We start from the raw sequence: 16,175 nt of genomic DNA, 5'->3' as shown, positions 1-16,175 counted from the left end.
TGCAAGTTCTAACCCCCTGTCCCTCCCAGGGCACAGCTCTGTCTGGCCCTTCTGCGAGGTCCCCACCGGAGCAGAGCCTGTGCCAGGCCCTCTGTTGTTCTGCAAACTCGCAGGACTATTTTAGGCTTCTGATTATGGGTAAGTCCCAGAACTCGTGGGAAATTGTATGATAAGTTTTTGTGTTTGATACCCCCCCACACACTCATTGCTTGTTTTTATTTTCAAAAGCAGAAAAGGAAAACACAAGTAGCTGTATTCTGCTGACATTTTTAGCAGTGCCTCTGGTTAGGAGATTGGAACAGGGCAGCGAGGTGCAGGCTGCAAAGGAACAGCCTTCCTTACCGAGAATCAGTTTTCCCAAGGGGAGGGGGTGACTCCTCAGCACTTTCCTTCCCACTGCGGGTTGCGAGTCCTGCCAGATTCCCTCCGACTCCCACTCCGTCATACTGCAGTGTTTTATTTCAAAGTAATTGTGTTTAGCAGCCTGCATGCCTTCTGAATGTGCTCTAGCACCTTTGTTTCTCCCAAGGTGTTATCACTGTGCCAGTTGTGTTTCCTGAGGACCCATGGTTATCATCCCCTAGCCGGGGAGCCCTTAGAGCAGTGTCTGCCTGGGGGTGCGCTTCTACCCCTTCCCCCAGGCCCCAGCCTCTCTCCACTGGCCAGGTGTGCACTGAAGGGAGTGGGAGAGTTAAAATCCGTCAGCATCGCCCTGGCCAGCAGCTCAGTTTGTTGGGGTGTAAGTGGAGTCACATAGTGTCTGTCCTTTTGTGACTGGCTTGGCTCCATGAGCATGATGTCCTCAGGTTCCTCCATGCTGTAGAAGGTGAGGCCTGGGTCCCAGTCTCGGCTCCAGCACCTAAGCCCCCTGAGCCTCCAAAGCCACTGACCAAGAACGTGGTCAGCCTTCACCGACCAGGAACATGAGGCTCGCAGCACATGGTAGCCTCCTTTTTGGGTCCTTGTTCACTCTGGACAAACACTCACGAGCACCCACTGCATGCTGGGCCCTGTTCTGAGCAGTGAATGGAGCAGTGAATGAGACAGATGCCCACCCTCATGGGCCCCCTGCCATCTCATGCCCCAGGGTCCTGTGCCTACCTGGTGGGGACAGCCTTGCTGGGCAGTGTCCCAGCTCAGAAGTTCTGCTCACCTCACAGACCTTCCAGGAAAGTAATTTCTTCCCTTTTGTGCCTTTGAAAATGAGCTGATCAATGTCCCAAACTGTTCATGCTGCTTCATGCTGCATCTCTAAGTACTCGGTTATTGATCTGCAGTGACTGCTGTCTTCACTTTGCCCTGAGTCAGTCCAGGGTGGAAAAGTACAGACAGAGCTGCTGGAGGAGGGGACCAGACAGAAGGGCGAGGTCAGTAGGTGTCCAGAGGTGGTGTCTGTCTAGGTGTTTGGGGTTATAAGCCCCCTGCCCCCCCCCAGGACACACAGCCAAAGACCAGTCTGCCATCAAAACACCCAGTTTGGCACAGGCTGGCAGGGGGAAGGAGGATTACGAAGGCAGAGCCCTGGGTGGGGAGACCCTAGGGAGGAGCTGCCTGTCTGTCTGTCCCTTTATTGCTGCATCTGCCCCACCAGCGCCTGCCGGCCGCCCCTGGGCAGATGGGCAAAGAGCTGGGCTGTCTTGTGAACGGTGGGCCCATCTGCTGGAAACGCCAGCTCTGAGCAAAGGAGAAAGACACAGCTGCTCGCGCGGCCGGGCCTCACCTGCCGGACCTCCCCTCTGCACGGGCCCTGCTGCGCCGACCTCCCCTCTGCACGGGGCCTGCTGGCCCGACCTCCCCTCTGCACGGGGCCTGCTGCGCCGACCTCCCCTCTGCACGGGCCCTGCTGGCCCGACCTCCCCTCTGCACGGGGCCTGCTGGCCCGACCTCCCCTCTGCACCCGCCCTACTGCGCCGACCTCCCCTCTGCACGGGGCCTGCTGCGCTGACTCCCTTCTGCACGGGCCCTGCTGCGCCGACCTCCCCTCTGCACGGGGCCTCCCCTCTGCGCTGGGTGCAAACCAGGTGGAATCTGACCGTCTGGTCCCGGGGACACAAGCCCAGGGGTCACTGAGGGCGTGACTGCCCAGCCCAGAGCACGTGGCCGCCTCCGTGCCCGCGCCTCGCGTGCGACCAGGGCTGGGGCTGGGAGTGGGGCTGGGGGCTCCACAAATACGCGTGACGGTGGACAGAGCTGTGGCCCCTGGACCCACCGCCAGGTGACAGCGGAGCAAGTGTTACCACCAGCCCCGCACGATTCTCGGAGTTTTAGGTGGTGGACCCCTCGCACCCTCGGCACCGCCTCCTGCCGGCTCGGCGTCCACCCCGCACCCCCGGGGCTCCTGGGCCCTGCTCTGATTGGCCCAGCCGGCCGAGGGCCCGCCCCCTGGCCTATCAGGGGCCGGCAGGAAGGACGGGCGGCGCCCAGGGCGTGGTTGGAGGTGCCACTCACTCAGCTCTTCCCGCCCCGGCTCGGCCCCCCACGCGGGCTCGGCCCCGGGGACGGAACTGGCAGCAGCGCCCCCAGCGGGCGGGCGCCGCGCAGTCAGCCGCGCGCACCAAGTGTCACCAGAGGCGGGCGGGGAGCAGCAAGGGCGAGGGAGTCGGATGCGGGTCCGGGCGCGGAGTGGCCGCGCGGGGCGGGGGCGGCGGGAGCTGGGGCGCGGGGCGGGGGCCCAGCGAGGCCCCGAGCCGGGGAGGCCCAGCCGGGGCGCTCTGATGGCTCTGCCAGGGGGCCCCCTGGCTACCTCCAGGACCCCAGGGGCTGCACCAGGGGTGGCCAGCTGGTGGTGGGAAGTGGCCCGCTCAGTTCGGGAGCCCCCACCGTGTGTGGCTACTGACATTTCAGTTAACTCGGTGGAAGGAAAAACTCAGCCCCTGGGTCGCACTGGCCACCTTTCAGAGCTCAGCAGCCGCCTGTGGCCAGTGGCTGCCATAATGGACCTCACAGGTGTGCGACCTTCCCATCATTGCAGGAGCTGGCCCAGCAGGTGCCACGGGGTGGTCTCCCAAGGGGTGGTCTCCCAAGGGGTGGTCTCCCAAGGGGTGGTCTGCCACGGGATGGTCTCCCATGGGTGGTCTGCCACAGGATGGCCTCCCACGGGTGGTCTGCCACGGGGTGGTCTCCCACGGGTGGTCTGCCACGGGGTGGTCTCCCACGGGTGGTCTGCCACGGGGTGGTCTCCCATGGGTGGTCTGCCACGGGGTGGTCTCCCACGGGGTGTTCTGCCTTGAGGTGGTCTCCCATGGGGTGGTCTTCCTTCTTTGGTCTGGGGGGCTGGAGCTCCGGATGTGTGTGGGCTGAGCAGCAGCAGGGGGCCAGGGTGGCCTGGGAAAGGGCTGCCAGTCGAGGAGGGGACTCGAGGGGCTGTCCCTGGAAGGCAGGAATGTAAACTCTCATAATTTTTTACATAGATTACGTGTTGGAATAGTCCTTTGGGTATATTGGGTTCAGAAAAATATTACTAAACAGCCTTCAAAAGCAAGGACATTCTGACACAGGCTGTATAATGAGCCCAGAGGACATTATATGGGGTGAAACAAGCCAGACGCAGAGGGAGGAACAGTGTAGGACCCCTCTTCTAGGGGGGCCCTGGGGGAGTCACTCTCACAGACACAGGAAGCCACGGTGGATGTGGGTGGATGTGGGCCGGGGAGGGGGGCTATTGTTCCCTGGGGATGGAACTGCAGTTCGGAACGGCATCACTTCTGGGTGATGGTTGTGCAACACCACGAATGTACTTAATGTCCCCGAACTATACACTTACAGTGGTTAAAGGGGTAAATTTTATGTTACGTATATTTTGCCCCAATTTAAAAAATAATTTTTGGTAAAATTTCCTGACTAAACCAACAGTGATATATGTATGTATTACTACAGTTAATTTCACCTGCTCCTTTTTACTTCTTTTACTACAGATACTAGACAATTTTATTTTTAAAAATGATTTTAGAGAGAGAGAAACAGTGATTGGCTGCCTCCAGCACACGCCCCAACCAGGGACTGAACCCACAACCTGGGCATATTTCCTGACCAGGAATCGTACCCACCACCTCTTGGTGTATGGGGCAACGTTCCAACCAACTGAGCCACACTGGCCAGGGCTCTACAAGACAATTTTATTTTTTTAAACATTTTGAGTGTTGTTTTTTTTTTTTAAAAATATAACTTTATTGATTTCAGAGAGAGGAAAGGAGAGAGAGAGAGAGATAGAAACATCAATGATGAGAGAGTCATTGATCGGCTGCCTCCTGCACGCTCCCCGACTGGGGATCGAACCCGCAACCCGGGCATGTGCCCTGACCAGGAATTAAACCCCGATTGCCTGGATCCTAGGTCGATGGTCAACCACTGAGCCACACCCGGCCGGGCCTCTACTAGACAGTTTTAAAGCCATCGTCGCTCACTTTATTTTCCATCTGGCGGGGTTGCTGCAGTGGGCACAGGCCCCGGGGGGTCTCTGTGATCAAGAGGGAGAGGTGGGTGTGACCCAGCACAGAGAGCCCTGAATGGGGCCTGGCCAGGTGAGAGAGGGCAGGAGCAGGTGAGGCAGCAACTGGCCCATGTCAGGGGTCCCCAAACAGCATCTGCCAGGACAAGCTGAGGACAGTGGCTTCCTGCTCCCTCCCTGTTCACAGGCCCTGAGGACAGAACCACGGTGTGTATCCGTATGTATAACTTTGGTGCTTCATTGGCCCATGAAGCAGGGCACCGGCTGTCTGCCTCCTGAAGGCAGGTGGACCAGCTGGCTCTCTGAAGGGACCTACTGCAGTGGCTCCCAAAGGTGGGTTCACATCCTAACCCCTCATACCTGAGATTGTGACCTTATTTGGAAACAGGGACTTTGCAGGTGTAATTATGTTCAGGATATGAGATCACCCTGGCTTTAGGGTGGGTACAGAGACACTCAAAGGGGAGGCCACATGAATGTGGGGACTGAGACCAGCGTCACGCATCTCCAAGCCAAGGAACTCCTGGAGCCACCAGAAGCTGGAGAGAGGCCTGGAGCAGGCTCTCGGGGTCTCCGGAGGGAACTGACCCTTGGCCTCCAGAACTGTAAGAGAATAAATTTCCGTGATGTGAAGCCCCCAGTTCATGGTCGTTATAGTGGCCCCAGGACTCACATTCGGACGGGTTCTAGACTTCGAGCTGATGAGAAAGCAGGAGGCACTAAGGGTGTTTGGGAATGAGGTTGGGTTGATGGGGGTCCTGGAAGACAACACAGTTTCTGTCTGATGGGTCAGCAGCTTCTAGAGTGAATCAATCGATGGAAATTTCCAGAGGCCCTGCTAAGAGCCTCTTCCCAAGTCTCCTCACCAGAGCCAAGAATGTGTTCTAAGCTTAGGTCTTACTGACAGCAGCGAAATGGGCACTTGGGGGGGGGGTCCAATGGCTACATCTGAGTCGAGGCCTAGCAGCCACTTTCCGCTTTCACGGCCTCAATTTCTCCATCTGTAAAATGGGCAGGGCATGGGAAGTGGGTGTGAGGTATTTTTTGCCAACACAAGGGACGAGGGCTGCCGTGGTCACCGAGCTTCTTTGTAGATGGGATTACAGGTGCTGGAGATGGCTAGAGGCCATAGAGGCCAAGGGCGAGCAAGCACAGCTCGGCTGGACCTGCTCAGCCTAGTCAAGGTGATGGGCTGACCTGGGTTGTCCTGAGGCTGGGTTTTTCCCTTGCTAGCCCTTTGTGATGACACATCCATCTGTGTATTTCCCTAGTTAGGCCTGCCTCCGCCTCCAGTCTGTCCTGCGGAGCTGAGCAGAGCCTGGCACAGCTGGGAGCTCGTTCAGGGTGCTGACCACACACAGGGCTGAGAGCCCTTCCTGTGGGTGGGTAGCCAGCTCTGCCTGCTCCAGGGTCTCTTGGGTCTGTCCTTCCCCCTGCATGGGTCACGGGCGCAGAGGCTGTCCCAGCGGCTGGGAGCCTGCTGCTCTCTGGGGGACCCTCTGAGTCCACCTTTAGCCCGCCTCCCTCCCATGGGTCACCTTTCTCCTGGGCATTTCTGGAGTTGTGTGGTCCAGGCTGGGTCAACACAGAGGCAATTCTGGCGGGAAGAGAGAAGTGACCCTCTTCTCTCAAACACAATTGTGAATCCACCAGATCATACAGGGACCAAGAAATCTACTAACAGAGAAAAACCAGCGTGATCACTGTCCAGTTGCACTTCACACGTAGACAGGTGTGTCTGCCAGCCAGGGGAGAAAGGAGGGAAGCCAGTTCGGAGGGTGGGCGGGACGTGGGGCCCAGGGTGAGCCAGACCAGTGTTGATGTGGAGGGAACTCCTCCTGCCCACCCCAGGGTGCTGCACAAGGGAACGGGGGAGCTGGGGAGGAGCAGGCGAAGACCAGGACATCCAGAGCCTGGGTGTCGACTGTTTCCTCCATGGTTGGTTGGTTGGTTCACCCATTAGTCCATCTATCCACGCACCCATCCGTCCATGTTAGCCCCCGTTGACTGAGAGCCACCATATTCAAGAACCTGAGCTAGGTCTGGGGTCTGTGGGAAGGAGGAAGGGGCAGGAATTAAGTTGGGGTCTGTGTCCCCAGAAGACTCAGCAGCTGTGAGAGGACTCTGATCTCACTGGAGAGGGTGGGGAGGAGGCTGCGCTCTGTGGGGACCTCCAGGGAGAGGTGGTCAGGCACCCTGTTCACAGAGGGGGTGGCAGCCCGAGGGCCAGGAGCAGCCTGTGCTGACTCAGGGCAGACCTGGCACCTGGGTGGCTATTTTTGTAGAAAAACTGGAAAAAGCTATCCATCTGCTGGTCTGAGGTGTACCATGTCTGTGTCCTTGAACAAGTCCATGCCCTTCTGGGATGGCCACCGTCCAGGTGAAAAGAGGGGGTGGCCGAGATGCCACGGGCCTCGGGCCACCAGCATCCTGCACAGGTGTCAGGTACCCAGGTGGAAGCATTTCTCAGAGCTCATCAATGGTAGCCTTACAATGGGTACGTTTCACATTGTGTGAATTCCCCCTAAAAACAAACACTTGCCAGGCTGGTGTGGCTCAGTGGTTGAGTGTCAACCCATGAACCAGGAGGTCACGGTTTGATTCCCGGTCAGGACACATGCCCGGGGTTGTGGGGGCGATCCTCGGCGGGGGGCCCGCAGGAGGCAGCTGATCAATGACCCTCATCATTGATGTTTCTCTCTTCTTCTCTCTGAAGCCAGTAAAAACATATTTAAAAAAATTAAAAACAAACACTCAACTCTGTTAATGATACACATACTAAGGTATTTAGGGGTGAAGTGTACTGATGTTGGCAACTTTGAAATGCATCCCAAAAAAGAGCTGGATTCGTAGACAAAGGGATGGCGGCAGGAAGACAGGTGATAGAGCAAACGGTGACAGGCTCACTGTAGAGCCTCAGCGGTGGGCACGTGGGTGTTCACTGTGCAGTTTTTCTGCATGTCTGAATAGTTTCATGATGAAATGTTGAGGGGAAAATCCCCAGTGCAGAACATCAGTCTCTCACGCCATGTCCCTGATCCTGGGTTCCCAGGCCTCACTGTCCATCTCTATCACTGTGTGTATCAAACCACAGCGACTTCATTTCATGACAGTTTCCTCTGCCCGGACCCCTCTCCCAGCCCCTGGCTTACTCTCTTTAGATAACCGCAGAAAACTGGCCCAGTCTCCACACCACACATCGTAGGAAGTCGAGCACTTCTTCTAAGGTATCTCATGATTCCCTGAGGGGATGTGACCGTCCTTCCACAGGAGGGACTCATGTGCCTCCCTGCCGGAACTCGAGCATCAGTCCTCATCTGGGGACATCCCTCACGGTCTGGTGCCCCCAGGGAATGCTGGAAGGCGGGGCTCGGGAGGCCAGAACGGCTGGGCCTCTCCAGCAGGGAGCTGTCCTTACATGACAGCTCAGTGTCCCCAAAAGCACCAATGCGAAAGCTTCCAGGTCTTCTTAAAGCTTAGGCCTGGGGCTAGGCCACCCCATGCCAGCTGTACTCAGGAGTCAGGCTGGCCCAGCGGGTGTGTGGCGGGGCTGGTCAGGAGTGCTGGGGACCCTTCACCAGGCAGGACCCAGGCCTCTGTTCCCTGCAACTAGAAAATGGGGGAGGTAGGGAGTGGGTGGGCTTCCCCCTGGAGGTCCCCACTCCCTCCCCCCATCTCCTGGGCCCCAAAGGGCTGCTATTTCCCCTCTGAGGGAGCGGTCAGTGGACCTTAATGCCAGCAGCTGGAGCTCTTTAAAGCAAAAACACCCAGGCCTGGCTGGTTTGGCTCAGTGGTTAGAGCGTCGGCCCACAGACTGAATGGTCCCGGGTTCGATTCCAACCAAGGGCACGTACCTCGGTTGCAGGCTCGAACCTGGCCCCCTGTCTGGATGTGTGCGGGAGGCAACCCACCGATGTGTCTCTCTCACATCGATGTTTCTCTGTCTCTCCCTTCCACTCTCTCTGAAAAGCAATGGGGGAAAAAGTATCCTCAGTTGAGGATTTAAAAAAAAGCATTTGAAGGGAAAATACCTGGCCCTGGCTACCAGGAATCAGGAGGCAAGCTCGCCCTGGGCGGCGCGCAGTTGGTTGCAGTGTCATCCGAAGACTGCAGGTCTGATTCCCGGTTAGGGCGCATTCCTAGGTTGGGGTGGGTACTGAGGCAACCAATCGATGTTTCTCTCTCACGTTGATGTTTCTCTCTCTCTCTCTGTTTCTCTCTCTCCCTTCCTCTCTCTCTAGAAAGCAATAAAAAACACAACATGTCCTTGGGTGCCGATTAAAACAAAACAAAACAAAACAAAAACACCTGGGACACCTGATAAACACCATTTTCAGAGCTGAAGCGGGAGACCAGACAGGGCGTGACCTGGGGCGCAGGGCAAAGCGGACTGAGCCCAGATTAGCCCTGACCCTGGTCCTGATTCCATCAGGGAGCCAGGCCGCTTCCTCTGGGCTCATGCACAGCAGCTACTCTGCAAGTCCCGCCCGGGGGCAGGTCCAGGAGGGGAGAGCTGCTGTCAGCTGCAGACCTGGCTTCTCTCCTACCTTCCTACTCCCCCCTTCACCCCTTTTGCCCCCCCCAGGTACTCATGGATGGGAGGGGAGTAGGGTGAGGGGGCTGCCCAATGAACTACAAACCCCTCAGGATGCAAGGGAAATCCCAGCACCCTTGTGTCCCAGAGAACTGCCCCTGGACACATCCATGGACGTTTACAGTAAAAAGATGATTCCATTCTCCACTCGAGACAAGTGATACTCTGTGGTTTGTTCTGTGTTGGGCACTGAGGTTTTCTTCCTGCAGTTCCTCTACTTAGACCTTCATCTTCTGGGTCCTTCCCACCTGCCTGTGAATGTCTCCCTTCTGTAGAGTCCCCTGATCCCTGGGGGATGTAGAGCTTCCCCCTCAGCACCTGACCCAGGGCTCCCATCTCTGTCTCTGCTCCTCAGGCCAGCCGTGGGCTGGTCAGGGCGGCAGCGCCTTGCTCTCCCATTGCCCGGCTTGGCGCCTGCCACTGTAGTACTCAGTAAATACTGGGAATTAAATCAATGGGAGACTGTGTGCTCAGGTTCATCTTGGATGCTCAGGGGCCTGGCAAGCTGCAGGAGGCCTGGTGGGGATGTTTTCCCTGGGCCTTGAGCAGGGACCTCAGCCACGGCTTTGTTCTCAGTCACAGCTTCATCTGGGCCCGAGGGCTGCTCCAGATCTACTCCAGCCCAGTCTCTAGATCTGCAGGCTGCTTGCTGATCTCTCCAAGTTTCAGAACAGGGGAATGAAAGGGCCAGAGGTGGGAAGGAGACTGAATAGATGAGGGCATCTACATTTGGGGATAGTGGGAGAATGGAGAGACAGGCAGTCAGGGAGGGATTGCTCCCACCAGGCTGTCCCCAGAATGGAGGAGTGCTCACTAGGGAGCAAGAAGGAAGCCCGCTCCCTGCTCCTGGGTCTGTTGGGGGAACCCCTAGGCCTCTGCAGGAGAGTGGGGTGCAGAGTAGGCCTGCTGCAGGGGAGTGGGGTGCAGGGTAGGCCTGCAGCAGGGAAGTGGGGTGCAGGGTAGGCCTGCTGCAGCGGAGTGGGGTGCAGGGTAGGCCCTGGCCCAAGGTTCCAAGCTGCCCCCTCGAGCACAACCTGAGACAGGTCCCTGTCTAACCCAGCAGGATGTTGGCCGCAGGGATGCTTAGAGCCACCAGGACTTGCCGCCCAGCGTTTGCTTCCTGGGCCCTGGTCATCCAGGTTTATGGGGGACCCTGAGTGGCTCTGCGGAGGCTTCCTCACCACAAAGGCATCAACCCCCCAGCTCTGCTAGGGTCTGCATAAGGGGTGGGGCTCTGTTGTTTCCTCAAGCCAAGATGATCCCTCTCTGGGAAGCAGCAAGCGGACCAGGGCACTTGCAGGGCCTCAGCTGCAGCACCTGTGAAGTGGGGATGGCGCGCCGGTCTCAGAGCTGCTTTGAAGATCAGAGGACTGAGGACGGACGTTCAGGGCAGCTCCCCCAGAGTGGGCGCTTGCTGGACTCAGCGTGAGACGCTGGGTGAGGACTGCGCCAGCCGGCTGCCCTGAGCGATGGGTGCAGTCAGGAGGCTGGTGGGTGTGGGGGATGAACTGGCCTCTTCTCTTTCCCCAACACTCCAGACTCATTCCTGCCTGAGGACTTTTGCCTGCAGTGCTCAGCTCCGGCTTTGCAGGTAGGCTCCTTCCTGTTATTTAGGTCTCCCCTGACTTGCCTGCCTCATAGTTCACCCCTGCACACCTGGCCTCTGCCTGTCGCACCATCTTACCCCAACTCTCTGCATGGCACTCATGAGCAGGGTCTTACCATCCTGTTCACCAGCATATCTTGGCTTTTATCGTGGGGACCACTGCAGTGCAATAAACATTTGTTGAGAGTAAAAGAAGGAGATAAGGCCTGAACAGCGTGGCTGCAGTGGGGATGGAGAGGGATGGGCTGAAGCAACATGAAGGAGGTAAGACTCTTGGCCAGCCATCGTAAGAGGACATGGGCGTCTCAGGTTTCTTGCTTGGGGACAGCTACTGAGCCCAGTCACAGACAGAGAAAGGAGGCTCCAGCAGCCCCGCTCCTCTTTTCCTGGGCATGTTGGTTACAGCGGGTCGCCCAGCCCCAAGGTGGTGGCCAAATTCTTGCAGGCTGAATCCCTGAGGGAGGGTGGAGGGGTAACCTCTGAGTCACTGCCTCTCCCTGGGCCCAGCAGCTGCTGGGTCGCCGCAGAGATCTTCTCTTTAGCAGACCTTTGCATTTTTAAATGAGAGCCAAGTAACTGGACCTCCCTGTGCAAGTCCAGCAGCCCTTGGTTCCTGGTGATTGTGTGCTGGTGGGTAGAAACGACTGCAGGGGATGGACGGATGGATGGATGGGTGGATGGATGGATGGGTGGATGGATGGATGGATGGATGGATGGGTGGATGGATGGGTGGGTGGACGAATGGGTGGATGGATGGATGGATGGGTGGACGGATGGACGGGTGGATGGACGGATGGGTGGATGGATGGACGGATTGGTGGGTGGGTGGACGGGTGAGTGGATGGACGGGTGGATGGGTGGGTGGGTGGATGGACGGATGGAACACCGAAGCGGGCAGCCTGTTCCAAAGCGAGCAGCGGCGGGGCTGCCGGGACGCCCTGGGGCTAACAGCGCCCTCGCCCGCGCCGGGACACCTGCGGCGGCGGGCGGGGCGGCTCCGAGCCCGCGGCGGACAAAGCGGGCTGCGCCTTCCGCGGAATCCGCGCGCCCGCCGGCTGCTGAGTCAGGCCCGCGCAGGGCGGAGCGGGCGAGGCGCGGGGGGCTCCCCGCCCGCAAGGGCCGCCCCGCGCCGGCTGGAGGTCGCAGCCCCGAGCCGGGGCGCAGCGGCGACGGCCGCCGGGGGCACAGCTCGGTGGCGCGCCCGCGGGGCCCGCACTGCCGAGGAAGCGCCCGCCCCGCTAGCCCGCGGCGCCCTCGCGCTGCGCGGGGCCTGGGGCGGCCTCGGGGCGGGGGCGGGGCCCCGGGTTAGCCAAGCGGCCCGCAGGGCCCTCCGCGGGCGGGTGGAGCCCTCCGCGCGCCGCCAACACCCCGCGGGACACGCGGCCCCCGGGGACGGAGGCGGGCGGACGGCTGTCCTCACCCCGGACCCGGGAGCGGGCGGCCACGCCCCCGCCGCCAGGAGGCGGGGCCGGTGACGTCACGCGGCGCGCGGCATTGTGGGGCGGGGCCGAGACGCCATTTTCGGCGGCCGGAGCGGCGGGGCAGGAGCCGGCGGGCGCGGGGCGGCGGCTGCGAGGGGAGCGGCGGGACAGTGCGCGCGGACGGCCGAGGATGCTGCAGGGCGGCCGCGCCGGCGCCCCTCGCTCGTGACCGCGGCGTCGCGCCTCAGGCGGCCCGGGCGGCGGCCCCGAGCCGCCCCGCCCCGCGCACGCGCCCGCGGCCTCCGGAGTGACAGCGCGAGCGCGCGGCCCGCGGGAGCAGCCCGGTGAGTGCGCCCGCCCCGGCCTCCCCGCGCGCCCTCCCCTCCCGGCCGCCGCCGCACCCGCGGCCCCTCCGGTCGGGCTTTCCTCGTCCCCGCATCCCCGCCGCGGCGCCGCATCCCGGCCTCTCATCCCCGCCCGGCCGCGCGTCCCGCGCCTCATTCTCTCCCGGCCCCGCATCCCCTTCTCGGCCCCGCGTCCCCGCCCCAGCACCGCATCTCCGCGCCTCATTCTCACCGGGCCCCGCATCCCCTCCCGGCCCCGCATCCCTGCCCCGCATCCCCTCCCGGCCCCTCATCCCCCCGCCTCATTCTCACCGGGCCCCGCATCCCCTCCCGGCCCCGCATCCCTGCCCCGCATCCCCTCCCGGCCCCTCATCCCCCCGCCTCATTCTCACCGGGCCCCGCATCCCGGCCCCGCATCCCCGCCCGGCCGCGCATCCCCGGCCTCACATTGTCACCTCGGCCTCGCATCCCCGTCTCGGCCCCGCTGCGATCGGGGGCGGCCGTTCCGGGAACAGCTGCGGCCCCGGAGCTGCGCCGGGGGAGGTGGCCGCCCCCGGGAGCGCGGCGCGCGGGGCGGGGACGGCGGGGGGGGTGCGCCGGGCCGGCTTCGCTTTGTCCGAATCCTCCCCCTTCCTTCCGGCCGCCGCCCTCTCCCGCGGCACCGCCCTGGGCCGCCGCGCCTGTCACGCTCGCGGGCGACGCGCGGCCGGGCGGGTGGGAAGCAGCGCGCGGGGTCCCGTCCCCCGTCCCCCGTCCCCCCCCCCCCGAGCGGCCGCGGGACCTCGCCCCCGCGGACCTCGCCCTCTCCGCGGTCCTTCCTTTATCCTTTAACAACCGGACGCGAAGCGGCTCTTCCGCAGCGTCCGCCGAGGCCGGCGCGGCGCCTGCTGGACCCGCAGCCGCCCGTCCCGGGCGCTTGGTTGTCAGAGGGCGCGCACGTCCCTTTTTCCTTAAAAACGTGAAAGCATTAAAAAAGTGAGATTAATGCCCGGCGGATTGGGTAGTTTTGCAACTTGAGGTCGGTAGGTCCGTTAGAAATTCTGTATTGTGGTTGCTTGTTGCTGCGTTTACAGCACATTAGGACCTGACACGCCGAGCGGCGGGTAAGGAGCGCCCGTGAAATGACGCTGTGAAAACACGGGGAATCTGAGACACCATTTAAAGTGCTGGGCGAAGGGCGGTTAGTTCTTCGATTCTTTGCGTTAAATTCCAAGCCATTTTTGTGCAGCATGACTAAGCCATTGATCAGAATCCTTAGCTCAGAATACATTGTACTTGTTCAGTAAAAAACCTGTTGGGAAATTGGAACGACCTCCTGAAGTCTCATAATCCTATCAGAGGTCTGGGTCTGCCTCTCAGGGCCCGGCAGCAAGCCTGGGAGTGGGAATGGGATTCATTGTTCTCTCCTAAGGGTCTGCGGGAATGCCGCCAGGCGCCCTGAGAGCCAGTGTCTGGTCCTGTAAGAATGCAACATCATGGTGCAGTGGAGCCCGCCAGCCCTGTGCTGTCACTTAGGGGCGTGGCGGCCCCCCTTGACCTCACTGCAGCCTGGCTCCTTCACCTGGCTTGGCAGTGTCTCCTAAAAGCACTGGGACATTGCACAGTCAAGGTAGAAAGACATGCACAGGAATTAAGGACAGTGATTATCTCCAGAAAGGAGGAGGGAGGAAATGCCACTCAGGAGGGGCACTTAGTATCTTAAATAAATCATAGGTTATGAAGCATGTTTCCTAATGCTGAAAATAGATAAGTCAACATGTAGCTTTCCATATAGGGCTAAAAGCTCTCTTTAAACAATTGTGTAAGAACACTAGAAATAGAAAAATCAGTCAAAAGTCGAATAAAATGTAGGATTTGTATCATCTGAAAACAAGTGGAATACAGTAAGCAGCCAGACTTTATGTGACAGAGTGGTTAGGGATAGCCTGAATAGAAGTGCAGGAAAGTGTTTGTTTTTTTTTTAATATGTCTTCATTGATTTCAGAGAGAGGAAGAGAGAGAGAGAAACAATGATGAGAGAATCATTGATCGGCTGCCTCCTGCAGGCCCCCACTAGGGATCCAGCCCACAACCCGGGCATGTGCCCTGACCGGAAATCAAACCGAGATCTCTTGGATCCTAGGTCGATGCTCAACCACTGAGCCACACCCAGCCGGGCAGGAAAGTTTTAAGTGTCAAATTTTGGGGCATAAAATAGAAATGATTAGCATATCAAGATTGTGAAAACATGACCTTAAAATGTCAATTGAGAACCAACTGAATGACAGGTAATGTGCTAATTAGCAGCTGGTGATACAGAGAGAAGAGATGTCCTCTGGTCCTCCTCGCTCACAGCCGGGAGGGGAGACAGGGAATGGATGAATACTGACTGACCCGGCCCAGTGTCCTGAGGAGGTGATTCCAGATAGGAGACAAGAAAAGTACAAATTGGCCACATGGAGGGTGGGGTTGGTGGTAGTGGTTCTGGAGGCCGTAACCCCCCAGGTGCTGCAGTTGGGAGTGTCCAAATGGGTGAGTTGGGAAGATGAGATCAGCACAGGCTTGTACAACATGCCTGGAGGTTGCCTTCATCCTGCGTGTAGGAAGGAGGGTTGGAGGATTCAAGGAGTTAGGTGACATTTTAGAAAGAGCTTAGGTAGTGTGGCAAGTGCCCACTTTCTACTGTACTACATAGTGTACTTCATTATTTTCTTACTTAGTGTATTGTCTGCCTCCACTTGCCTCCATGACCTGCGTGAGGGCGGGATTCTTACCTACTGTATTCCTTGTCAGTGCTTGTCACGGAAAGCACTTAATAAGCGTTTATTGAAGGAGTGCATCCAGAATGCCTTCCTTGTCTCTAATGGGTGACTCACTGGCTGGTGAGGAGCTGGGGACTTCGAGCTTGATTTTGGGTTGGGTTAAATCTGAAGTGTTTGGGCAGCCAGGTGTACTAGTGGATGGTTGGAGATTTAGGGCTGGAGCTCAAGACAGATTAAGGCTGGAGATAAAGATTTGAGAGACCTCATCATATTGTCTGAAGCCAGTTGCGGGGCCCTTCATGAACCTTTTTTAGAGGTCTTCTGACGGTAGACGTGGAGTGGCCCTGAGGGGCAGCAGCAGCAAGCCCTGGGAAACGAGGGAGGGGTAGGTCAGCGTCAAATTGCCTGAGAGGTCAAGGAAGAGTTGGACGGAGAAGTCTGTTGGATTTGGCTTCTAGGAGGTTATTAATGACCTTCCAAATTTTTCCTGAGAATATTCCTTCCTGAGGAAGGAAGGGCTAATGCAGAGATGACCAGCCTTCTCTCTCCCAAGGCATTCTGGCGTCACTCTGCCCTGCAGTCTCCTGGCTAATATGCTCTTAGATCAAAAATGAATTATGACTTTATTTTGTTTTAACTTTTGGAGGCAGGTGAAAGCAATTTGGATCTTCACTTTTGAATGTCCCAGCCTCTGAAGTTAACTATACTACTACTAATAAGACTGATAATAGTGAGGTTAGCACTGTACTGTACTGTAATCACCTCCATTCTTTTTTTATTTATCATTGATTTTAGAGAGAGAGGAAGAGGGGGAGGAACAGTGATTTGTTGTTCCACCCGTCCATTAGTTGCTTCTTATATGTGCCCTGATCAGGGATTGAACCTGAAACCTTGGTGTATCAGGACAGTGCTCTAACCAACTGAGCTACCCGACCAGGGCCCCACCTCTGTTCTGCTGTGGAGGAAATTTCAGGTCAGAGAAGGCAAGTTACTTATGCCAGAGGCACATGGCTGTGAAGCCA

General features: G+C 58.6%; 1 protein-coding gene across 10 annotated transcripts in view; it reads left to right on the top strand.

The window, feature by feature from the left end:
• The first annotated feature begins 12,341 nt into the window (after positions 1 to 12,341).
• Positions 12,342 to 16,175, top strand: part of KLC1 (kinesin light chain 1) — a 44,191-nt gene continuing 40,357 nt past the window's right edge. For all 10 annotated transcript variants that reach the window (XM_087817925.1, XM_087817918.1, XM_087817914.1 and 7 more), the window contains exon 1: positions 12,342 to 12,412. The gene's annotated coding sequence lies outside the window, so the exon portion shown is untranslated. The remainder of the gene's footprint in view (positions 12,413 to 16,175) is intronic.

Source organism: Miniopterus natalensis, chromosome 1 (assembly GCF_054644295.1).
Source record: "Miniopterus natalensis isolate mMinNat1 chromosome 1, mMinNat1.hap1, whole genome shotgun sequence".
Taxonomy (NCBI): Eukaryota; Metazoa; Chordata; class Mammalia; order Chiroptera; family Miniopteridae; genus Miniopterus; species Miniopterus natalensis.
The sequence above is the reverse complement of the archived record's forward strand: the minus strand, read 5'-3'. Positions and strand labels throughout refer to the sequence as shown.